Here is a 25966-nt window from a genome sequence, read left to right as displayed (position 1 = left end):
AATGTATCTGACAGCAGATTCCTCACCTTTGTAATATTCCCAAAGGCATCCGACTGGATCCGGAAAATATTCATCAGTACCCCTGCACCCAGCAGGAGGTGCCATCGGCTCTGCATCAGTCTTTATGTGCCAGAAGGGACGTGCATGAAACTATGTAGGCGCCACCCTTACAGACTGTCATCCGTTGCTTTCTGGCTAGTCTGCGCCCTTGGACACAAAGCCAACATCAGATTGATTGGAACCGGTACACAGAAATTTAGCATGGAATCTTTTATGGTGGATGAGTCCAGTTGACGGAGTGGTGAGGATGGAAGGGCTGGTAAGGAAACTGCAGTTCGAGTCTCTACCAGAAAGAGCATTACAGCAGGCAGGTAATTTGGTCTTAACTGAAGATATCTCCCCTTTTGAATAAAAAACAAAGCAGAACCTTCAAGGAGGTGGGTCTGTGAACTGGCTCAAACCAAAAAGTCTTACTGAACTCATAAGAAGCCCATTTCAATGGACCTGGCTGTTCATACAGCCGTGCTTTGTGAATCTATGGAGGGACCCACATAGCTGCCCGATAAACGTCCAGAACTGGCACCCAGCGTGCCAACGCAATGATAGCAACCTTGGCTCTCTTAGAATGAGCCAGCGGGCGGCTGCTTTTTTGCTAATGCTTTACAGATCTTAATTCAGAGTATGATACAGCAAGAGATGGTCCTACTCTGCACAGCCTTGCCATTCTTTGCTTCAGTGAATAAAATAAAGAGCTGGTAGTCCACCCGATGTTCTCTGGTACAATCAATATACACACTGAGCTCTGTTCTTGGATCCAGCAGGTGGAGTCTTTCATCCTCCTTAGAGGGTGTAGGCAGAGCAAAGAATGTCAGAAAAGTGATATTTTGACAAACATAAGAGTCACAACCTTAAGAAGGAAGGAGTCTTGACTCTGCAGAACCAGCTTGTCTGGGTAGAAAATGGTGCAAGGCAGGGCCTGTAGCTTGTTCACTAGCTGTGCCGATGTTATGGCGACAACAAAGACTGACTTAAGACTAATGAACTTGAGACAACCACAGTGTAAATTTTCGAAGCGTGCAGATGTGGAAAACGTGAGGACTAAATTCAAATCACGTTTGGACATAAATTGGGAAGAAGGGGGTACACATTATAACCTCTTGATGACGAGCATCACAACTAGTGACTTGAACAACGAGGGTTGAACCAGCAACCATAAAAAGGCAGAAGGTGCTGACAGGTACCCTATAACAGTGTCTAAAGCAAGGCCTTGATATGTTTGGCATGAAATGGGTTGATCGGTTTATAAGTGCACTAAGTCATAAACGTATCCCAACTGCAGGCATATACAGATTTGGTTGAAAGATACCTGGCTGTCAAGATGGCATAAACAACTTAAGGAGGAAGGTTTAAGGCACTCCACTGTCGTTGGTCAATCTCCAAACATTGAGGTGTATGCCACTGTGACAGAAGGTCCTCTCAAAGTGGGAGTCTGAACAGAGGGCAGACACTCAAGGCCAGAAGTTCAGGATAGATCACTCTCCGTGATCATTCCGGCGACACTAGGATGACTTGGGCTGGTTGGTCCTGATTTTCTTCAGAATTCTGGGTATGAGAGTTATCGACGGGAAGGCTGACAGGAGTACCGAGTTCCACTTGATGCCGAATGCGTCTCAGAGCGAGTCCTACCTTGGAAACTCCAAAGAGCAAAATCGCTGAAATTGCACATTCTTGGTGGAGGCGAAAAGTTTGAGCTACAGTACTCCCAGAAATGACCCAGCACCACCTCCGAATGTAACTACCATTTGTGATCCGCAGGATGTTGACGGCTCAGTCTGTCTGCACTGGTGTTCAAAGAACCCGCCAGGGGGTACCTCACCACAAACATTACTTGCCAAACTAGCACATCAAAATGACCCCACTCCGCTCGCTCCAGTCCCACTTGACTGTGGAGTTCTTTTTGAGTACTTGCACCAGCAGTTCCATCACTAGCACCCAGACCCTAGGGTTGAAGGCAGACAAAACCCGATGATGGTAGGAGAGCTGTCAACACCAGGCAGATGGCTCATTGCTCTTGAAGGCTGATATGGAGCCAGGCCACCACCAGAGACCAGATGCCTCTGATCTCCTCCTCTCCCAAGTGGCCTCCCGAACCCAGAAGCAATGCATTGGTCACCACTGCTAGTAGTGGGCTGGGTAAGGAGAGGGTCTGCCCCCGACCTAATGGTGGTCAAGAACCCACCCCTGCAGGTCTCAAAATCTGGACCGGATGTCAGATCCCACTGCAGATTCTGAATATGCCATCTGGCATCCTCACTGAGATCTAGGACAGAGATTGAAATTCGGTAGCATAGGCCAAATGTCCTGCACTCTCCTCTCGGGAGGAATAGGCATATAACTGCACTGTGTCCAGAATGGCTCCCAAGAAAGGGAGCATCTGTGAAGGAGCCAGGGGTGGCTTTGACCCGCTGATAGTGACCCTTAATGATGTTTGCCATAGTTTGAAGTTGGGTGACAACTGCGTGGGGCACACCTGTCTTCAACAGCCGGCCATCGAGGTTTCCTTACATCAAGGTAGAGGATAATTGAGATCCCCGCTCTCCAAAGGTGTGCTGCAACCACCACCATCACTTTCGTGAACACACGAGGGGTGCCGTTGAGATCAAGGGGAGCACAGCAAACTGAAAATGCTCCTTTTCTACAGTGAACCTCCGATATCTCCTGTGAGCCTTCAGGATGGGGATGTGAAAGTAAGCATCCTGCAGGTTGATCACTACCATCCAGTATCCAGGGTCGAGGGCAGACAAAACTTGAGCCAGGGTGACCATCTTGAATTTGTCATTCAGCAGGAAGGCATTGAGACAGTGGACGTCTAAGTTGGGATGGAGGTCTCTGTCCTTTTTTGGCACCAGGAAGTAGGAGGAATAACAACCACGGCCCACTTCTGGCATCAGCACCCTCTCTCTGGCTCCTTTGACCAAAAGAGCCAGCACCTCCTTCTGTAACAGGGGCAGATAGTCCTCCATCAGCCGGTCTAAGGATGGTGGAAGATTTCAAGAAATGGTAACACAATTTTCAGGACCCACTTATCTGAAGTTCTCGACAGCCATCCTGGCAGATGTCCCAACCAGGTGGCACTGTGGCATCAAGTGAACCCTAAAGAGGCTTTGGGGGTGAAATGACTGGCTGGACGCTGCACCTTAGACCACGTATCGGTGGGTACAGCAGTCGAAAAAAGACTGGGGGGGATTGTTGCACTGGCTGGACATGTTAGTGATACTGAAAGCCTCTGCCATGGAGAGGGCAAAGTTGCTGTGTGGAGAAGCAGAAAGGCCCAGGGAGTGCGTTATGGCCCCAAAGTCTTTAAAGAGCTCCATGGCAGAATCTGCTTTGTCCCCCAAGAGACTGGAACCGTCGAACAGCATGTTTATAAGACTGGCCTAAACTACCCTCAAAAGGGCAGTCAACCACATCCATGCATGCCTGCAAAGGGACACATGGGTGCCTATGAGTCTAGCAAGCATGTCAGCCCGCTGCAGATAGTAAACCAACGTGCACAGCCTGACAGGGGATAGTCAAGCTTCTTCCGAAACCAAGGGTAATACCTGGGCTACTGAGTCCCACAAGGTGAGAAAGTAGCAACACAGAAGGCAGCTGGCTTTCACTGAGCGAATGGTCAAGCTTGTAGATGGGAAGACCGTTTTACCAAATATTTCTATCCCCCTTTATTTCTTGTTGGGGGGAGTAGACCGGAACAAATTTGAGTGAACCCTGTGGGCTGAATCCTGCACCACAAGGATCTTTGGAGTAGAATGCTGGGTTAGTCAGAGTGGGGCAGTAGTGCCTGGCACACTCCAGATTGATATGGAGACCTGAATAGGGCTTAGCCAAGGACCACAAACTGCCCTGAGGATTTCACTGCGACAGTGATCCGTTGCAGGACTGGCATCGGCAGCAGGACCGGGACCTCAGCTTGGATGTAGACTGGTCATAACGTTTTCAAATGGCCTGGGGTGCCATCAAGGTGCAATCACCGCAAGCTGAGATCTGTGGTCCAACATCAGGCACACTATGTGTGGGTCAGTCACAGGCATCTGTTTGCGACATTCCCCACATGGCTTGAACCCTGTAGATTTGAGAGGTGGCATTTTCCCTTGCACACTGTAGAAACTTTTGGAAAAAGAGTCTCAAACAGATGAAGTGTAGCTCCTGATCAGAATTATGCATATGGGCTCTCCACACAAATTTTACACTTCCATGATGGAGTGAGAATATGGAAGACAGACAACACAAATGCTGTTTATCCTTTCAGGACTTCATTCCTCCACACAAACGTCCAAAAGAGCCAGCATGGTGACTCAAAGGAAAGGTGAGAAATCACTTCAGGAGAAAAACAAGAATCATTATGTACTCGCATCAAAACAAAAATGTAAGAATCCAAACAAGATTAACCAACATATGAATAAAGCAAAGAACCTGATGGAAAGAGATATTTTTAGCCAGTCAAGGAGGATAAAAACATCTGCTTCATTCACCCTGCACTGCATGATGGAAAGGCTGACAGTCTCTGGCATCCCCATAACGGTGCAATGTCAAAGAGAACATTATGTGTGTGTCTTTCTGCTAGAGGCTACATATTCCTTTTTCTTTGGGTTTTTAAAAAGACTCTAGTACAGCAGTGTTCGCAGACAAATGTATTGTAGCATTAATGAGGCTAACTAGAACTGCTTTTTCAAACAAATAAAAAAAACTAATTAAAACATTTGTCTCTTATAAGCATGCTTACATTATAGAAGTGTTTTATGTAGACCCTTGGAGCTGGCAGGTGGGCGGAGATTTTCTACTGTACATCGATATCAGGGAGAATCGCTTAGCAAAGAATTATACTAGTAAAGATAGCATTCAATCCAGAGTTGGCATCACTAGAAATGTGCCACTTAGTGTTAATCGGGTTTGAAGCTCTTGGAGTTACGGAAACGTGGAAAGCCATTGCTATATCTATGTGGATCATACTTTTTTAAACTGGCAGAAACAGGGAAGTCTCAATATATATTAATGAGGTTGAATAATCAACTTATAAGCATGTTCAGATTTGGAAGGAAATTTTATGTCCTTTCTACTCCCTCAAGCAGGGTAAAAGAAATCTGCAAAGTAGACACCTAAACAGTCCCAGTTACATTTTGGGGTTAGAAAGGCACATGAAAGAACAGAGTACAGGCCAACACAAAGGGAGAAAAACATAAATGACAGTTTATCCGCTAAAGAAGAGACAGGGGACAAATATACACTTTTTGTCCCTCTAAGTGAATGTCAACAGTATTGATTCCAGAACAAAGCCAGGGGCTCAGGTATTATGCCACACCCGTACTTTACAGTCACCCAAAGTAGCAACAGTACCAGGAGCTTGTTTTCTTTGGCACTTACATGGTGACAAGAGGATATATCAAGGCTGTAAGGTCTAATAGCTACAATGTTGGCATCAGTTATGACTAAGAGGCACAAGGTAGATTGAAGAAGGCAATCAAGAGACTAGTCTCTTGTTTGAAAGAAAGCAGTGAGCCGGGTCACCTATGTGCCATCTGAATCCAGGCTCTTAAGGATCTTGTAGAAACATGGCCGATATGCATGCAAAGACAACCTTGTGGTCTGCACAATCTAATGGTGGTGGATTCACAGTCCTTGTAATGGAAGGCAGAACCTAAATGGTACAGTGACTCTCACAGTATTCAAGTACAACAAACCACAATTATGCTACTGAAAGGCATGACACTGGTCTGTGCTTTAAAAGCCTAGCACAAAAACGCAGTAAAAGCGAGATTAAGTTTCATCACTACTGGGGAGTCTTCTAGGAGGATACGACCTGCAAAGACAACTGGAGGACTGCAGTAATATTTACACTGTATGACTGAATGGTATTTGCCCCAGAATTAGGCACAGTATGCGGATCTATAAATGCCACTGACAGGTAGAAAGGAGGATTAACCAGTGGGTATAAGTGAGGTAGGTAACCAGTGGGTTAGGCCAATATTGAAGACTTTTAATGTGGTGGCTTCAGCCACTGAAACGTAATGGTGATAATTCTAACCCTTTTAAATCAATAAAGATATATTAAAACGAAATAAATGGAGGATTAGACTTTTTGACCCCATTATCGGCCTCAGAAATAATAGTGTGAAGAATGGGAAAAATAAGTGAACCAAAGTTAGAAGCCTGTGAAAACAAAGCATGGGATTATTTGGATATGTAGACAAAGCCTTTTAATTCCATGGGAACCTTCAATCTTTCTTGTAGTCATTTTCTGAAAGGTCCTGATAAAAAGAAATGAAGTTTGGAGTGGCATTGTTCCAAGTATCACAAGGGTTGTTTGTGCACGCCAAATGTTGAGGCAGAGTAAAGCAAGATCACTAGCTTCACAACTGCTAGAACATAGGAAGTTAATCAGAATGTGCAATTAGTGAAATAAACATAGCAACGATGAAAACTCTACAATGGAAAAAAACGATAAGTTGGGTTCTGCTTTGTATCTAAATTGTTTGTGCACGCAAAATGTTGAGGCAGAGTAAAGCAAGATCACTAGTTTCACAACTGCTGGAACATAGGAAGTTAATCAGAATGTACAATTAGTGAAATAAACATAGCAACGATGAAAACTCTACAATGGAAAAAACAGATAAGTTGGGTTCTGCTTTGTATCCAAGAGCAAGTACTGTGATCCCTCTTTTAAGTTGGACAAGAACAGATTGGCTCAGCGGTTTGAGCAGGCAAGTGCGAAGGAGCCCTAGTTGATGTAGAATATAGCTCTTAAAGGCTTTGAAAACAAACAGATGAAATACAAGAGCATACTTTAAGACCTTTAATAACAGATGCTTGCAGTTTGTTGACATTTGAAAAAACGAGGTGTAAATTTTATACAAATTAAAAATAAGGTCGTTAAAAATCTGTTTGACCAGATAAAAACAATTTTAAAAACCTTTAAAAAAGGTATATTGAGAAAAAATAGGCTTTTAAAAAACAGGTTTGTCATTCCGAAAAGACTTTAGGTAAAAATAATAAAAATCCCATGTTGCATACATAATGCAGACAGTCTGATGTATCTGGTCAATTGCAGAAAGCAAGCACTTAAGGTCTTTAGTTCGAATTCTTTGTCCATTTCTTATTGCTGGAATTTCATACTTCTTGATGACTAAACTGTAGAGATAAAAAGGTCACAAAATAATTTAGTATATTAAATATAACTGTACAAAAACACATCAAGAGGAAGAAATAAATGAGTTACCTTTCATTACAGATTCTGATTACAGATCTTTCAAATCCACGTTTCAGTATGTTATTCTTTTCTAGGTATACATCTGGGCATAGATGTACTCTAATAGGTGGTTTTGAATTTCAGAGTCCCTATAGTGGATAACACCGTGTGCCTCAACTAGGAGGGCAAATTGCATCTGACTCAATGAAATATACCAACAGTGAAATGCAATACATGAATGTAACTATATTCACTGTTGTTAGCTGTCTTTGTTTTAGAAACTGTTGAAGGGAGTGTGAGCAAACGTTATCTGTGAGGTGGAATTGTGAGGCTACCTCAACAAAGCAAAACTTCTCCAAATGGCTTGGGAACCTGCAACTTTAACTCTCATCAGTATGCAGGTAGTGGTGCTTTGTGGAGGTGTGCACTGTTCTTCCTTGTTACTCTTTTTCAAATTTCTTGAGTATTTGCATGCAAGCTAATATCCTCTTCACCCATTAAAGTTAAAGCACTTCGCTTTTTTGACATAAGTTTATGGAAGAAACAAACCCTCTGGCAATATAAAATGAGTTACTTACCCGTAACTTTAGTCCTCCAGTACTGGAATCTTTCATAGATTCACATGCTTGAAACATTCCCTGTGGTTGAGAGTCCCCGGTACGTTTATATAAAGTAGCATTAAAATAGGCCTAAACCCAAAGGCCTTAGGTCCCTTAGTTTAGTATTCTATCACAGCATGACAGACTATAACAGTCTATAACAACCTGCCTTTAACTCTAGGAGATTTATATGTAGTCTTCGAAGAGGCGGTGGCCATTTGCCACTGATCTGTAGGTCTTGTAGAAATGCTCCCCAACCTTCTAACATATGTGGTGATGACCCATGTAGATGGCTGAGGTTGGAAAGAGAGGCGAATCAAACAGTGGTCCCCATGAGGCTACCAGTCCAGGGCTTTGATCATGAGTGGAGTAATCCTGACTTGATCACCGAAGCTGCCTGTGGCTTGAATCCATTGTAGTTTGAACTGCTCTTTGAGGGGGCGCATTTTTAGTCTGCAGAATGGTAGAAGTGGGAGGCATGAGGACATCATCTCCAATAACGACTTGTAAAGGCGTACTGAAATCTATTTTCTTCTTTGACCCAACTTTGCCAAGGCAATCAGCTTATGCTGTCTTTCAGTAGGGTGGCAGGCCATGTTGGATTTGGTGTTCAGGTTTGCCCCTAAGAAAGTTATCTGAGGCGATGGGTGAGGATTGGACTTTACACAATTTATGGTTAGGCCCAAGTTCTTGAGCTGGGGAATGCACTTCCTTGTTGACTTGCATGCTGCTGAGAGGGCCTTTGAGTTTACAAGCCAGTCATCCAAGTACGGGGGAATACTTGGGGTGGGGGTGGGGGGGGGGGAGGTATATTTATACTTTTTGGTGCAAAACCGCACTAACGCAGTTTTGCACCATTCTTGAGTGCCAGCCAGGCACCATATTTATGGAATGGTACAAGCCAGCACAAAGGGTAGGCTAGCATAATATTAGCCAGGTGGGGCTGGCAGTATGGGAGATGGGTTTTTGCACCCAAAAATTACGTTAGGCAGGTTAGAGGAAAAAAAAAAAAAAAAAAAAAGACTTACCATCCTAGTGTCGTTTTCTGCCGCATAACCATCCATACCACATGACTCCTCTCTTAGGAAAGGCAGGAGTCATGCCCACCACCCCAATGGCCAGCACATGGGACCAGGGTCCCCTAGGCATTGCCATTGCACCCAGTGCCATGTCGGGGATACCATTTCAGGACCCCCAATGCACTTAAAATAAAAAATAAAATAAAAAAATCTTTACCTGTACTTACCTGGGATGGGGTCCCCCAACCTCCGCTGTCCCTGTGGTGTGGGTGGGGGCATCCCTGGGGCGAGCACCTGTGGGCTTATTCCATGCTGTTCCACCATGGAAATTGGCCCACAGGTCCCCTAATGACTGCCCTGACCCAGGCGTTAAATAATGGTGCAAAGCAAGCGTTGCACTATTATTTGACCCCCGTGCGTGATTTTAGCACAGGGGGGATAAATATGGTGCTAAGGCCATAGAGTAATTTTTTGCACGGACGGAAGGTAGGTTTCCACGTCCCAAAAATTACTTTAACTCCATAACTTTGGCGCTAGACAGGTCTAGCGGCAAAGTATAAATATGGAGTTAGTTTTGCACTGAATTTGCGTTAAAAAAAAAAAAAACACCTGCAAATTCAGGGCAAAACAAGTATAACGATGCCCCTTGGTGTCTTTGGCTTTTTAACTGTTGTGCCACCGGTGCTAGGCACTTCGTACATATCATGGGGGCTGGTTTTAGACCGAATGGGAGAACTCTAAACTGGTAGTGGCTGCCTGCTACTGTGAATCTTAGGAACCGTCTGTGGAAGGGGTGGCTTGGGATGTGAAAATAGGAGTCCTTCAAATCTAGGGTGGACAGATAGTCTCCATGCTTTAAACAGAGGTAGATGTCCTGCAGAGTTATTGTGTGCAATGATTGTTTTTTCAGATAGGTGTTCAAATCTCTGAGGGCAAGGATAGTTTCTAGTCTTCATTTTTTGCAAATGAGGAAGAATCTTGAGTAGAATCCTTTCCCCCACTGAGACGGTGGAACTTTCTTTATTGCCCCTTTGAGAATCATTTTGTTGACCTCCACTTTGATTCGGTGGAGATGCTTGGGAGTAGATTTGCAAGGTGGCATTTGAAAAACTCTAGTGTGAGTTTGGATTAACCGGTTGCAAGATCCATTGGTCCAATGTTATGGATTGACACCGCTGGAGGATTGACCAGATCCTGCTCCCTAGTTTGAAGGGAACGGGGGTAGCCAGAGCCTTGAATGGATCGATTATTGTCTATGAGCGGTCTTTTCCTTGGCGAGCAGGTTGTGCTCTAGAGGCAGTTCTGCTGTAGGCTGCTTGTGGCGGTTGCCTCTAAGCGTATTGGTGCTGAAATTGTTGGGAGGTAGTGTATGAGGGGTATCTGTACTGTTGATAGCCTCCCCTATATAAAGGTATTCCACATCCTTTCATACCACGAAAGGAAAGCTTTCTAAGTTGTAGGGTTCCCTGTGTATCAGTCTTGACAGCTTGAAGAGCTTTATCAACATGTTTCCCAAATAGGGCTTGTCCATTAAAAGGAAAGTCTAGGATTTTATTTTGTACCTCCAGGTGAAAGCACGTGACCTTTAGCCAGCCTTGTCTCCTGAGCACAGCAGCTCCTGCTAGCTAACGAAATGAAGTGCTGGCATTATCCATCATGCAGTCACTCATTTCTGCTGATGTTCGCTCTCCGTCTTGTAAGATTTTCCTTGGTTCCAGCTTAGTGTCCTCCGGTAGCTGGTAGATATATGGGGCGCTGTCAGCCGATAGTTGCCTTTCGTATCTTCCTAAGACAAACAGAGAATTAGCAGCTCCTACAGTTAGACTTTATATTGAGGAGAAGCGCTTGCCAAAGTCTCCCTTCCTGGTCAGGAGGTGCTGAAATTGGTGTGGAAGGGTTCCTGGATCTCCTTTTGGCTGCTTTTGCTATCACGGACTCTGGATAAGGGTGACCGTTGAGCAGGCCGGGGCATCCTGCAGCGCTTTATATTTTTTATCCAGACGCAGGAGCACTGCCGTGACTGTTGCTGGATTCTGCATGACTTTCAATCCTTTTTCCCCATATATGACTGACTGTAGGCATGGATCGTACAGACTTTTGGAACTGTTCACTGAAGTTGTATGAAAATCAATCTATTTGCTTGGATGGCATCGGAAGTGCAAATCTTTTGGCAGCCCTTTCAAGCAAATTGTGAAACCCCTTGATGTCCTCTGGAAGCGAGTCCACTTTCCTGGGCAAATGAGATAATGGAGTTAGGAGGACATAATCATCCTATTCTGTGATCCTCTTGTAGCTCACCTTCTACATGCTCTTCTTCTGAGGTGTCCGTGTACTGCAACACGGCTGTAGAAGTTGTATGAATAGAAGCCCTGTCGAAGGAAGTAGACCAATGGAGTGGGGTGGTCACTTGAGGCATTGGAGATCTTGCGGGCGTAGTTGACTGAGGCACCTTTTCACCAGAGGGTGGGTGGGAATCTTTTCCTATAATCCACCAACATGACTTGTAAATCCGAAATTAGAGAGCTTGGCATATACAACATTCCCTCTTGATATGGCTGCCCTTGAGCTGTGAAACATTGTGGATCATAATCAACGTAGTATTCTTCCTCATTATCCTGATATTTTACATTCAGTTGAGAAGGACTATGCACTGTTCCATAGGCTCCCTCATCATCAGATTCATCATTTCCCTCCAACAGGTGGGCTGGTATCAATGGAGTTATCTTGCTTGGGAAAGTATGCTCTAGGGTCAATTTCCCCAATTCTTGGTTTTTTTCCCTCCCTTTTTTCACTTGTCAATGAGGTTGTCTACAGTATAGCAGGTGTACTCGTCCTTGGTGGACTGGGTGCCGTCAATGACACAGAAGAGATCTTTATCATCGATGGCTTAGTGGTTGAGGCCACTGTCGATGACGTAGTAGAGGCTGATCTAGAAGCGATGGTCACCATCAGCTTCGACGACGATAGTGTGTGTAGGTTTTTGTCGACAATGCCCTCGATGGCGGATAGTGCATCGTCACTGCTGTCAACGGTGGGGTCCTCGTCGACGGACTGCCAACAGGTGGAGCAGAGGAAGGCTTTTTGAATGTATGTGGCTCAGATTAGGATTTTGTTTTAGAAAAGCATTCCAAATGAGCCTGCTAACAATACTTGTATGATGTGGGTAGAATTAAATAGGTTTCCGATTGATTTTTAATCGCAAGGTGATTTCAGCACTCTGTGTGAAGAGTGTTGAGGGGTACTTTAAGCCAATTTTCAGCCGGTATGAGTGAATTTGATGATGAAACAAGTGCAGAGGCTAACATGCATGCAAGTAGTATTCTCAATTAATTGGCATAACCCTCTATATTAAACAAGAATTCAGATAATTTATTGGAGTATTCTCATTTGGAAGCAAAGCCATGGCATTAGGCATTCTCATATTGTCGATGATGGCCTTCTGGTAAATAACCCATGCATGATTTTCTGCAACTAATCTGCTAAAAGGCTTCACATTTACATTTTAAACACTAGCAAGACAAAACACAAGTTACTTGTTAAACAGTAATCCTAAATCCTACAAGTCTTCCATCAAGAGTATGCAAATTTCTGCCTTTCTTGTTTAAAACAATATTGTCTTAGTGGATTACAACTGAATTTGTTCTGAGGGTGAAGGAAACAACTTTATGTCTAGTTGCAGAGCGTACTCTGTCTGGCGACCTTGAAGAGAATGAATCAATCAGGCCTCCAAATGTATGCTTTATTTCCCTCTACGGACATCTATAGAAGACTAGGTGGCAGCCCTGCTGCAGGACTAAGAAAATGCTGGGAATGGGTGTCAATCAAATCTAGCCATACTTCTGAAGGACAGAAAAAAGAGCCCTCATCAGAGGACACTTGTAGGAAGTTGGCTCTGTATGCACTATTTCAAAGTAAGGAATAGTATGCACAGAGTCCAAGGGTTCCCCTTAGAGGTAAGATAGTGGCAAAAAGGGATAATACTAATGCTCTATTTTGTGGTAGTGTGGTCGAGCAGTAGGCTTATCAAAGGAGTAGTGTTAAGCATTTGTTGTACATACACACAGGCAATAAATGAGGAACACACACTCAGAGACAAATCCAGGCCAATAGGTTTTGTTATAGAAAAATATCTTTTCTTATTTTATTTTAAGAACCACAGGTTCAAATTCTACATGTAATATCTCATTTGAAAGGTATTGCAGGTAAGTACTTTAGGAACTTTGAATAATTACAGTAGCATATATACTTTTCACATAAAACACAAATAGCGGTTTTAAAAGTGGACAGTGCAATTTTCACAGTTCCTGGGGGAGGTAAAGTATTGTTAGGTTTTGCAGGTAAGTAAACCACCTACGGGGTTAAGATTGGGGTCCAAGGTAGCCCACCGTTGGGGGTTCAGAGCAACCCCAAAGTTACCACACCAGTAGCTCAGGGCCGGTCAGGTGCAGAGTTCAAAGCGGTGCCCAAAACGCATAGGCTTCAATGGAGAGAAGGGGGTGCCCCGGTTCCAGTCTGCCAGCAGGTAAGTACCCGCGTCTTCGGAGGGCAGACCAGGGGGGTTTTGTAGGGCACCGGGGGGGACACAAGCTCACACAAAAAGTACACCCTCAGCGGCACTGGGGCGGCCGGGTGCTTTGTAGAAACAAACGTCGGGTTTCCAATGTAAATCAATGGGAGACCAAGGGGTCTCTTCAGCGATGCAGGCAGGCAAGGGGGGGGGGGGGCTCCTCGGGGTAGCCACCACCTGGGCAAGGGAGAGGGCCTCCTGGGGGTCACTCCTGCACTGAAGTTCCGATCCTTCAGGTGCTGGGGGCTGCGGGTGCAGGGTCTTTTCCAGCCGTCGGGACTTTAGAGTCAGGCAGTCGCGGTCAGGGGGAGCCTGGGGATTCCCTCTGCAGGCGTCGCTGTGGGGACTCAGGGGGGACAACTTTGGTTACTCACAGTCTCGGAGTCGCCGGAGGGTCCTCCCTGAGGTGTTGGTTCTCCACCAGTCGAGTCGGGGTCGCCGGGTGCAGTGTTGCAAGTCTCACGCTTCTTGCGGGGATTGCAGGGGTCTTTAAATCTGCTCCTCTGGATACAAAGTTGCAGTCTTTGTTGAACAGGGCCGCTGTTCTCGGGAGTTTCTTGGTCTCTTGGAAGCAGGGCAGTCCTCTGAGGATTCAGAGGTCGCTGGTCCTGGAGAAAGCATCGCTGGAGCAGGTTTCTTTAGAAGGCAGGAGACAGGCCGGTAGGACTGGGGCCAAAGCAGTTGGTGTCTTCTTTCTTCTTCTGCAGGGGTTTTCAGCTCAGCAGTCTTCTTCGGTAAGTTGCAGGAATCTAAATTCTTAGGTTCAGGGGAGCCCTTAAATACTAAATTTAAGGGCGTGTTTAGGTCTGGGGGGTTAGTAGCCAATGGCTACTAGCCCTGAGGGTGGGTACACCCTCTTTGTGCCTCCTCCCAAGGGGAGGGGGTAACAATCCTATCCCTATTGGGGGAATTCTCCATCTGCAAGATGGAGGATTTCTAAAAGTTAGAGTCACTTCAGCTCAGGACAACTTAGGGGCTGTCCTGACTGGCCAGTGACTCCTCCTTGTTATTCTCATTATTTCCTCCGGCCTTGCCGCCAAAAGTGGGGCCGTGGCCGGAGGGGGCGGGCAACTCCACTAGCTGGAGTGCCCTGCGGTGCTGGAACAAAGGGGGTGAGCCTTTGAGGCTCACCGCCAGGTGTTACAGCTCCTGCCTGGGGGAGGTGTTAGCATCTCCACCCAGTGCAGGCTTTGTTACTGGCCACAGAGTGACAAAGGCACTCTCCCCATGGGGCCAGCAACATGACTCGAGTGTGGCAGGCTGCTAGAACCAGTCAGCCTACACAGGTAGTTGGTTAAGGTTTCAGGGGGCACCTCTAAGGTGCCCTCTGGGGTGTAGTTTACAATAAAATGTACACTGGTATCAGTGTGCATTTATTGTGCTGAGAAGTTTGATCCCAAACTTCCCAGTTTTCAGTGTAGCCATTATGGTGCTGTGGAGTTCGTGTTTGACAGACTCCCAGACCATATACTCTTATGGCTACCCTGCACTTACAATGTCTAAGGTTTTGCTTAGACACTGTAGGGGCACAGTGCTCATGCACTGGTGCCCTCACCTATGGTATAGTGCACCCTGCCTTAGGGCTGTAAGGCCTGCTAGAGGGGTGACTTATCTATACTGCATAGGCAGTGTGAGGTTGGCATGGCACCCTGAGGGGAGTGCCATGTCGACTTAATCGTTTTGTTCTCACCAGCACACACAAGCTGGCAAGCAGTGTGTTTGTGCTGAGTGAGGGGTCCCCAGGGTGGCATAAGCTATGCTGCAGCCCTTCCCTGGCATCAGGGCCCTTGGTACCAGGGGTACCAGTTACAAGGGACTTACCTGGATGCCAGGGTGTGCCAATTGTGTAAAACAAAAGTACAGGTTAGGGAAAGAACACTGGTGCTGGGGCCTGGTTAGCAGGCCTCAGCACACTTTCAATTCAAAACATAGCATCAGCAAAGGCAAAAAGTCAGGGGGTAACCATGCCAAGGAGGCATTTCCTTATACAACCCTCCCCCCAAACGAAAGAGGATGAGACTAACCTTTCCCAAGAGAGTCTTCATTTTCTAAGTGGAAGAACCTGGAAAGGCCATCTGCATTGGCATGGGCAGTCCCAGGTCTGTGTTCCACTATAAAGTCCATTCCCTGTAGGGAGATGGACCACCTCAACAGTTTTGGATTTTCACCTTTCATTTGCATCAGCCATCTGAGAGGTCTGTGGTCAGTTTGAACTAGGAAGTGAGTACCAAAGAGGTATGGTCTCAGCTTCTTCAGGGACCAAACCACAGCAAAGGCCTCCCTCTCAATGGCACTCCATGTTACACCGCAGTGCTTGCTGCGGCCGCGGGCTCAGGTTACCGCGGCGCGGCACGTTAATTTTGCCGCGGCCGACGCCCGGGCCGCGGTAGACGCCGAGGCAGACACCCAGGTCGCGGGGGTCGCCGCGGCTCCGGCGAGGGCCATAAAGGCTCCAGGGAGCCGGTCTGGGGGTCACGGCGCTCGCCGCTCCCCCTTTTTCAAGTTCTGCCTTAAAGGCAGACGCGGCAGAGCCTGAAACCCCGAGGGGGTTTCAGGCATGGCCGCACACAGCGCATTATGCGCTTAACATTTATTTCTCTTGCATGTATTCACCTGCCCACCACCACTTACCGATGTTCCTAGGACAAACCGAACCCTTACACTGGGGGTTCTTTATACTTGCCTTTTTTCTCTTCCCAGCATGCTTACCACTTCCTCTCTACCCAGCATGCATTGTCTAACACACATACCTAATTCATTACAGTTTTCTTTTCCCCAATCCAAGATGGCGGTGTTCTACTTCCTGTTTCCTCTCCAGGGGTATTTAAGGGGATTCCAACTGCCTGTTCATTGCGTTGCAACACTCCTTGGTGATAGTCACGCTCCTATTTGATATCCTTCTGCGAATCCTGTCTGTTCCTGATTTGCTTTGTCTTCCTGCCTTCCTGAACTGCGGTCCTAATACCCTGGTGTCCTCCTTTTCGTTTCAGGGAGTTCCTGTGGAGGTTTTTTACCCTACTGGGGTTTTTCCTCTGGGACTCCTTCTGGAGGGCACGGACTGTAGTGGTTCGCTCATACCAAACAGCACCGTGGCTACCGGAAGGGGTCGCCCCTACCTCGGCCAGAGCAGAACCCGTCGGAACAAGGACCGTTCCCCTACGCCTCTCCGCTCCGAGGGTAAGACCGTTGAGAACCGCGACAGATTGCAACGCCCACAATTCCTGTTGCAGTCCGGAACTATGGATAACCCAGTGGTAAACACGGAACCTACTAACCAGGACCTACTGGCGACGATACAACAACAGGCTCAAGAACTCCAGCAATTACGTACTGAGAATACTGTTTATCGACAAACCTTTGCCTCCAGGACCACAGATGTCCCTGCAGTAGCCGCCTCTACACCTCGATTTTCCGGGGATCCCACCATATTAAAAGAATTCCTGGATGCCTTAACGGTGTACTTTGCCTTTCGCCCCTCGCAATTTGTACAAGATAAGACCAAGGTGGGGTATTTGATTAGTGCCTTATCAGGACCAGCCTTGGCCTGGGCCACACCTCTAGTAACCAGAAACGATCCCTGTCTATCTAATTATTCCACCTTTATCACTACTTTTAAACAGATGTTTGAACGCCCTGGACTCGAGGCGTCAGCAGAAGAGGCTCTTTGCGAAGTCCAACAAGGGAGTCAGGATGTATTACAATACATCACCCGTTTCAGACAATTAGCTGCAGAAACAACCTGGGTGGAACGTACCTTGGTGACACTCTTTCGTAGAGGTCTAAGAGAGGACATCAAAGATGAACTAGTACATTCTGCCAGGATAGAAAACCTCAAAGGGTTGATGGACCAAGCACTAACTATAGAGTATCGGTTAAATGAACGACGAATGGAGAAAAAGAAGAGTCGTTTGCCTTTTCACTCAGTACCATCTCGTCCCTTCGCCCATCGTTCCGAGGAAGCCCGCCCTGAATCCAAAGGGAATACCGAGGAAGAGCCCATGCAGATTGACACAGCTCGCGGACCTCTATCCGCCAGCGAAAGGGAACATAGACGAAGGAAGGGGCTTTGCCTATATTGTGGTGCAGCTGGTCACCTAATTCGCGCCTGCCCCATTCGTCCAACCAAGCCCTTGGGAAACGCCAACTCCCGTCCCCAGTAAGAAGGGTGAGGACGGGATATCGTGATATAACTTCTATTTGCTCTTCCAGGGAGGAAGGAACTGCTCTTTTTCTCTTACCAGTTATCCTCCATTTAACTGATGGCCGTGAAGCAAGAACTTTGGCTTTATTGGATTGCGGAGCCAGTGGCCTATATTTAGATGAAACCTGGGCCAAAGAACAACAAATAACACAAATACCCAAAGAAATACCAGAACAGGTACATACTGTTGATGGGTCACTCTTGGCCTCTGGACCGGTACAATACACCACCCCTACTTTCTGTTTACAGTTCGGTAAACATCAGGAAATTCTCTCGTTTGACTTAATCTCATCACCACACCATGTCATGATCCTGGGAATTCCATGGCTTACACGGCACAATCCTTACATCAACTGGGAAACAAAAACCATTTCGTTATCCTCCCATTTTTGTCAACACCATTGCTATCCGGCCGGGGATTATTGGTCCCCAAAAAGTCTCTCAACAGCACCTGCCCAGGTGGGAGGATCCATTAATGTTCTACAGGGAGTTCCCAGACAGTATCAGGACTATATCGATGTATTCCAGAAGCCAGAAAGACCTGAATTGCCACCCCACAGAGAATACGACTGTGCCATTTCTTTAGAGCCAGACACTGTAGTTCCTTTTGGGCGGATGTACTCCCTCACCGAACCAGAGAAACAAATTCTGAAGGAGTACCTAGATGAGAATCTACAAAGTGGGTTAATAACTCCCTCCTCTTCACCCGCCGGGGCTCCTCTTTTCTTTGTACCAAAGAAAACCAAAGACCTGCGTCCCTGTATCGACTTCAGAGGGTTAAACAGGATCACTATCAAAGACCGGTATCCGCTACCCCTCATCAAAGACATCTTAGAAGCAGTCAGAGGAGCCAAGAGGTTCACTAAGCTGGATCTCCGAGGAGCCTATCATCTGCTAAGAGTCAGAGAAGGTGATGAGTGGAAGACCGCCTTTAGAACACCTTTTGGTCACTACGAATATAGAGTAATGCCCTTCGGACTCACTAATGCCCCGTCCATCTTTCAAAGATTCATGGATTCTATCTTTTCTGATCTTTTGCAACAAACAGTGGTAGTGTATCTTGACGATATCCTAATTTATTCGGTTCATCCAGAGGAACATTCCAAACACGTCCGCCAAGTCTTAGAAAGACTCCGACAACATCATTTGTTCTGTAAGCCTGAAAAATGCGAATTTGATCAGATAGAAGTGAAATATTTGGGATACTGTATAGACCAAACCGGAATTGCCATGGACTCAGACAAAGTACAGGCTATATTGAACTGGCCATCTCCTTCTTCCATCAAGGAGACTCAATGTTTTCTGGGACTAGCCAACTTCTACCGGCAGTTCATAGCAGACTTTGCCCAGAGAACCAGCTTCATTACTCAAACCCTCAAAAAGGAACACCTAAAGAAAGGTTTTTGTTGGACACCAGGCGCTGAGTCAGCTTTTCAGGACTTAAAGAAAGCCTTTAGTCAAGCCCCTATTCTTCGACACCCAGACACTAGCAAACAATTCATTGTTGTCACAGACGCCTCAGAAAGAGCCATTGGGGCTGCCTTGTTACAAAGACAAGACGATGATGACCTAGAACACCCTGTATTCTATCTATCCCACATTCTATCTGATTCTGAGCGAAACTATTCCGTGCTAGAACGCGAATTACTCGCCTTAAAGGTCGCGTGCACTGAATGGAGACACTTTTTGATGGGATCAAAGGAGCCCTTCGAAGCCCGGACCGATCATAGAAATCTACAGTGTTTAAGAAATTTCCAGTGCCAAAATAGCCGGCAAGCTCGATGGGCCTTCTTCTTCAGCCAGTATGATTTCTATATCACCTACATCCCTGGTTCTCAGAACATCCTGGCGGATGCCCTGTCCCGTCGTTATCCTGGGTGCGGTGATTCCGCGGTTCAAAACTTATTCGACAACAATAAAATCATAGGGGTAGCACAGACCTTTTTAGATCAAGTTAAGTCTGAATATGCCCGTCTACACGAAACAGAACTAAAGAGGTTACGTCCACAGCTGCACATAGATCATGACTACTATTATCATGATAAGGCCCTGTTTTTACCCACTAAAACAGTGCAAATCGAAGCCTTACACATGTGCCATGATTCTCCTATTGCGGGTCATCGAGGAGTGAAAGCGACTCAAGATCTTTTGCTTCGCTCTTTCTGGTGGCCAACTCTCAAGGCTGACACTGAGGCATATGTGTTATCCTGTCCTACATGTGCTCAAGCCAAGACACCCCGAACCAGACCTGTGGGCTTACTCCGCCCATTACCTGTTCCCCCAGGCCCATGGCTTACCATATCCACCGATTTTATGTGCGCCTTACCTTCCTCAATGGGAAACCACGTCATAATGGTAACTGTGGACTCCTTCACCAAGATGGCCCACTTCACGGCCTTGAGAAAGTTACCCACGGCAAAGGAGTTAAGTCAGGTCTTTACTCAAGAAATTTTCAGACTACATGGGCTACCCCAAGTTATTATATCAGACAGAGGTCCCCAATATATCTCCCGTTTCTGGAACCAATTCTGCAAGATCTTGGGGATCCAGGTGGCCTTGTCATCCGGGTTCCACCCTCAAACCAATGGACAAACAGAACGACTCAATCAGGGTCTCGAGCAGTACTTACGTAGCTTCTGTAACGCTACACAAAGTAATTGGGCTCCCTACTTACCGCTTGCCGAATTCTCCTATAATAACTCTCTACACAGTGCCTCTAAAGTCTCTCCTTTCTATGGCTCCTATGGTTTCCATCCCAGGGCCTTCCCAACTCCCCTGAGAGACAACTCCAACCTTCCCGCCATCTCCTCTTTCGTTCGACAGCTACGGGGTATACAGCGAATTATCCATTCTAACCTTGTGTCCACCAAGTCCCGCATGAAGACAATAGCAGATAGGAGACGCTGTGCGGCTCCTCTATATCAAGTCCATGATAAGGTCTGGCTCTCCTCTAGATTCCTACCTCTCCGACTCACCCAAAACAAATTCAAGCCCCGCTTTTATGGTCCCTTTCTCATTCTCAAGAAGATCAACCCAGTGTCCATGCGTCTTCGCCTACCTCGGACATGGAAGATCCACCCAGTATTCCATGTCTCGCAACTGAAACCTTACCGTCCTGATCTCTTTCATAGGCAGTTGCCCTGTCCCCCTCCTTTGTTGGTTGACAATGTGCCTGAATACGAAGTGCAGGAGGTCTGTGACTCTCGATTTTTCCATGGGCGCCTCCAATACCTTATTCATTGGAAGGGGTACCCTTTGAGTGAGTGTTCCTGGGAGGATGCCTCTTCAGTCCATGCTCCACTTTTAATCCGCCGCTTTTTTCGGCTCTTCCCTCACAAACCCGGGGCCTCGGGGAGGGGGCATACTGTTACACCGCAGCGCTCGCTGCGGCCGCGGGCTCAGGTTACCGCGGCGCGGCACGTTAATTTTGCCGCGGCCGACGCCCGGGCCGCGGTAGACGCCGAGGCAGACACCCAGGTCGCGGGGGTCGCCGCGGCTCCGGCGAGGGCCATAAAGGCTCCAGGGAGCCGGTCTGGGGGTCACGGCGCTCGCCGCTCCCCCTTTTTCAAGTTCTGCCTTAAAGGCAGACGCGGCAGAGCCTGAAACCCCGAGGGGGTTTCAGGCATGGCCGCACACAGCGCATTATGCGCTTAACATTTATTTCTCTTGCATGTATTCACCTGCCCACCACCACTTACCGATGTTCCTAGGACAAACCGAACCCTTACACTGGGGGTTCTTTATACTTGCCTTTTTTCTCTTCCCAGCATGCTTACCACTTCCTCTCTACCCAGCATGCATTGTCTAACACACATACCTAATTCATTACAGTTTTCTTTTCCCCAATCCAAGATGGCGGTGTTCTACTTCCTGTTTCCTGTTTCCTCTCCAGGGGTATTTAAGGGGATTCCAACTGCCTGTTCATTGCGTTGCAACACTCCTTGGTGATAGTCACGCTCCTATTTGATATCCTTCTGCGAATCCTGTCTGTTCCTGATTTGCTTTGTCTTCCTGCCTTCCTGAACTGCGGTCCTAATACCCTGGTGTCCTCCTTTTCGTTTCAGGGAGTTCCTGTGGAGGTTTTTTACCCTACTGGGGTTTTTCCTCTGGGACTCCTTCTGGAGGGCACGGACTGTAGTGGTTCGCTCATACCAAACAGCACCGTGGCTACCGGAAGGGGTCGCCCCTACCTCGGCCAGAGCAGAACCCGTCGGAACAAGGACCGTTCCCCTACGCCTCTCCGCTCCGAGGGTAAGACCGTTGAGAACCGCGACACTCCAACGCTGCTCCCTGGGGAGTAACCTCCTGCTAATGAAAGCAACAGGCTGGTCAACGCCATCATCATTTGCTTGGGACAAAACTGCCCCTATCCCATGTTCAGAGGCATCTGTCTGCACAATGAACTGCTTGGAGTAATCTGGAGCTTTCAGAACTGGTGCTGTGCACATTGCTTGTTTCAGGGTGTCAAAGGCCTGTTGGCATTCTACAGTCCAGTTTACCTTCTTGGGCATTTTCTTGGAGGTGAGTTCTGTGAGGGCTGTCACAATGGATCCATATCCCTTCACAAACCTCCTGTAATACCCAGTCAAGCCAAGGAATGCCCTGACTTGAGTCTGGGTTTTTGGAGCTGCCCAGTCCAGAATAGTCTGGATCTTGGGCTGGAGTGGCTGAACTTGGCCTCCACCTACAAGGTGTCCCAAGTAAACCACAGTTCCCTGCCCTATCTGGCATTTGGATGCCTTGATAGAGAGGCCTGCTGATTGCAGAGCCTTCAAAACCTTCTTCAGGTGGACCAGGTGATCCTGCCAGTTGGAGCTGAAGACAGCAATATCGTCAAGATAAGCTGCACTAAAGGACTCCAAGCCAGCAAGGACTTGATTCACCAACCTTTGGAAGGTGGCAGGGGCATTCTTTAAACCAAAGGGCATAACAGTAAACTGATAATGCCCATCAGGTGTGGAGAATGCTGTTTTCTCTTTTGCTCCAGGTGCCATTTTTATTTGCCAGTACCCTGCTGTCAAGTCAAAGGTACTTAAGAATTTGGCAGCACCTAATTTATCTATGAGCTCATCAGCTCTAGGAATTGGATGAGCATCTGCCTTGGTGACAGAATTGAGCCCTCTGTAGTCCACACAAAACCTCATCTCTTTCTTTCCATCTTTGGTGTGAGGTTTGGGGACTAAGACCACTGGGCTAGCCCAGGGGCTGTCAGAGCGCTCAATTACTCCCAGTTCCAGCATCTTGTGGACTTCCACCTTGATGCTTTCCTTAACATGGTCAGACTGTCTAAAGATTTTGTTTTTGACAGGCATGCTGTCTCCTGTGTCCACATCATGGGTACACAGGTGTGTCTGACCAGGGGTTAAGGAGAAGAGTTCAGGAAACTGTTGTAGGACTCTCCTACAGTCAGATTGCTGTTGGCCAGAGAAGGTGTCTGAATAGATCACTCCATCTACTGAGCCATCATTAGGGTATGATGACAGAAGATCAGGGAGAGGCTCACTCTCAGCTTCCTGATCCTCATCTGTTACCATTAACAGATTCACATCAGCCCTGTCATGGAAGAGCTTAAGGCTTTTCACATGGATCACCCTCTTGGGGCTCCTGCTTGTGCCCAGGTCCACCAGGTAGGTGACCTGACTCTTCCTCTCTAGCACTGGGTAAGGGCCACTCCATTCGTCCTGAAGTGCCCTGGGAGCCACAGGCTCCAGAACCCAGACTTTCTGCCCTGGTTGAAATTCCACCAGTGCAGCCTTTTGGTCATACCAAAACATCTGGAGCTGTTGGCTGGCCTCAAGGTTTTTACTTGCCTTTTCCATGTACTCTGCCATCCTTGAGCGAAGGCCAAGTACATAGTCCACTATGTCTTGTTTAGGCTCATGAAGAGGTCTCTCCCAGCCTTCTTTAACAAGAGCTAATGGTCCCCTCACAAGGTGGCTAACCTCTCCCACGTCTTGGTTTGTCCCAAATGCCCAGCAAGGGGAATATCATGGGCCAAGGTCAGTATGAACTCTCTGAACGCCTGAGGCACTACCACTCTCCTAGTGGCACCAGGTTTGGGATCTCTTGCCTCAGTGTACAGGAGCCCATCTTCCCAATAGACCCTATGTGTTCCAGTTTTCTTGCCATTGGACTCTTCAGCAGCTTGCTGCCTAAGGCCTTCAAGAGAGGGACAGGTTTCTTGCCCCTTACACAACTGCTCCCTTGAGGGTCCCCCTGGGCCTAAGAGCTCAACCTGATAAGGTTCCAACTCCATAGGCTCAGTTCCCTCAGAGGGCAGAACTTCTTCCTGAGAAGAGAGGTTCTCTTTTTGTTGTTGTGTTGCAGCTGGTTTCCCAGCTGACTTTCCTTTTCTCTTGGTAGGCTGGGCCCTTTTTCCAGACTCCAGCTCTACTTTTTAACCCTGTGCCTTGCACTGTGCCCTTGTCTTGACACACACCAGTTCAGGGATACCCAGCATGGCTGCATGGGTTTTCAGTTCTACCTCAGCCCATGCTGAGGACTCCAGGTCATTTCCAAGCAAACAGTCTACTGGGATATTTGAGGAGACCACCACCTGTTTCAGGCCATTGACCCCTCCCCACTCTAAAGTTACCATAGCCATGGGATGTACTTTAGTCTGATTGTCAGCGTTGGTGACTGGATAAGTTTGTCCAGCCAGGTATTGACCAGGGGAAACCAGTTTCTCTGTCAACATGGTGACACTGGCACCTGTATCCCTCAGGCCTTCTACACTTGTCCCATTAATTAAGAGCTGCTGCCTGTATTTTTGCATGTTAGGAGGCCAGGCAGCCAGTGTGGCTAAATCCATCCCACCCTCAGAGACTAATGTAGCTTCAGTGTGACACCTGATTTGCTCTGGGCACACTGTTGATCCCACTTGGAGACTAGCCATTCCAGTGTTAGCTGGAGTGGAGTTAGAAGTGGTTGTTTTCTTGGGACAGGCCTTGTCTCCAGTTTGGTGTCCAGGCTGATTACAGCTACGACACCAGGCCTTTTTGGGATCAAAGTTTTTATCCTTGTACCCAAAATTGTTTTGTGAGGAGGCTCTGGGCCCACCCTCCTGTGCAGGTTTTTGGGGGCCTGTAGAAGACTCTTTACTATTTTTGTTTTTGGCTGTCTCACCAGCCTTCCCCTGGGGAGGTTTTGTGACCCCTTTCTTTTGGTCACCCCCTGTGGAAGTCTTGGACACCCTAGTCTTGACCGAATGGTCCGCCTTCTTTCCCAATTCTTGGGGAGAAATTGGTCCTAGGTCTACCAGATGCTGATGCAGTTTATCATTGAAACAATTACTTAATAGGTGTTCTTTCACAAATAAATTGTACAGCCCATCATAATTACTTACACCACTGCCTTGAATCCAACCATCTAGTATTTTTACTGAGTAGTCTACAAAGTCAACCCAGGTCTGGCTCGAGGATTTTTGAGCCCCCCTGAATCTAATCCTATACTCCTCAGTGGAGAATCCAAAGCCCTCAATCAGGGTACCCTTCATGAGGTCATAAGATTCTGCATCTTTTCCAGAGAGTGTGAGGAGTCTATCCCTACACTTTCCTGTGAACATTTCCCAAAGGAGAGCACCCCAGTGAGATTTGTTCACTTTTCTGGTTACACAAGCCCTCTCAAAAGCTGTGAACCATTTGGTGATGTCATCACCATCTTCATATTTAGTTACAATCCCTTTAGGGATTTTCAACATGTCAGGAGAATCTCTGACCCTAGTTATGTTGCTGCCACCATTGATGGGTCCTAGGCCCATCTCTTGTCTTTCCCTTTCTATGGCTAGGATCTGTCTTTCCAAAGCCAATCTTTTGGCCATCCTGGCTAGCTGGATGTCCCCTTCACTGGAATTATCCTCAGTGATTTCAGAGAGGTTGGTCCCTCCTGTGAGGGAACCAGCATCTCTGACTATTATGTTTGGAGACAGGGCTTGAGAGGCCCTGTTCTCCCTAGTTAGGACTGGTAGGGGGGAATTTTCCTCCAAGTCACTATCTTCATCCTCTGTGTTGCCATCCTCAGAGGGGTTGGCCTTTTCAAACTCTGCCAACAGCTCCTGGAGCTGTAGTTTGGAAGGTCTGGGGCCCATTGTTATTTTCTTTATTTTACAGAGTGACCTTAGCTCCCTCATCTTAAGATGGAGGTAAGGTGTGGTGTCGAGTTCCACCACATTCACATCTGTACTAGACATTATGCTTCTAAAAGTTGGAATACTTTTTAAGAATCTAAAAACTAATTCTAGAATCTAATTCAAACTTTTACTAAACTTTTAAACTCTAAAAGGAAATGCTAAACAGGGACTAACACAAGGCCCTAGCAGGACTTTTAAGAATTTAGAAA

The 25966-nt window shown here is 47.0% G+C and overlaps 1 protein-coding gene across 1 annotated transcript in view; it reads right to left on the bottom strand.

The window, feature by feature from the left end:
- Window positions 1–6835: 6835 nt before the first annotated feature.
- YBX1 (Y-box binding protein 1) overlaps window positions 6836–25966 on the bottom strand; it is a 90036-nt gene continuing 70905 nt past the window's right edge. The window contains exon 8 of the mRNA XM_069240336.1: window positions 6836–7185. The gene's annotated coding sequence lies outside the window, so the exon portion shown is untranslated. The remainder of the gene's footprint in view (window positions 7186–25966) is intronic.

This window comes from Pleurodeles waltl, chromosome 6, assembly GCF_031143425.1.
Source record: "Pleurodeles waltl isolate 20211129_DDA chromosome 6, aPleWal1.hap1.20221129, whole genome shotgun sequence".
NCBI classification, from domain to species: domain Eukaryota; kingdom Metazoa; phylum Chordata; class Amphibia; order Caudata; family Salamandridae; genus Pleurodeles; species Pleurodeles waltl.
Note: the sequence above shows the minus strand (reverse complement) of the source record. Positions and strands in the feature narration are given on the sequence as shown.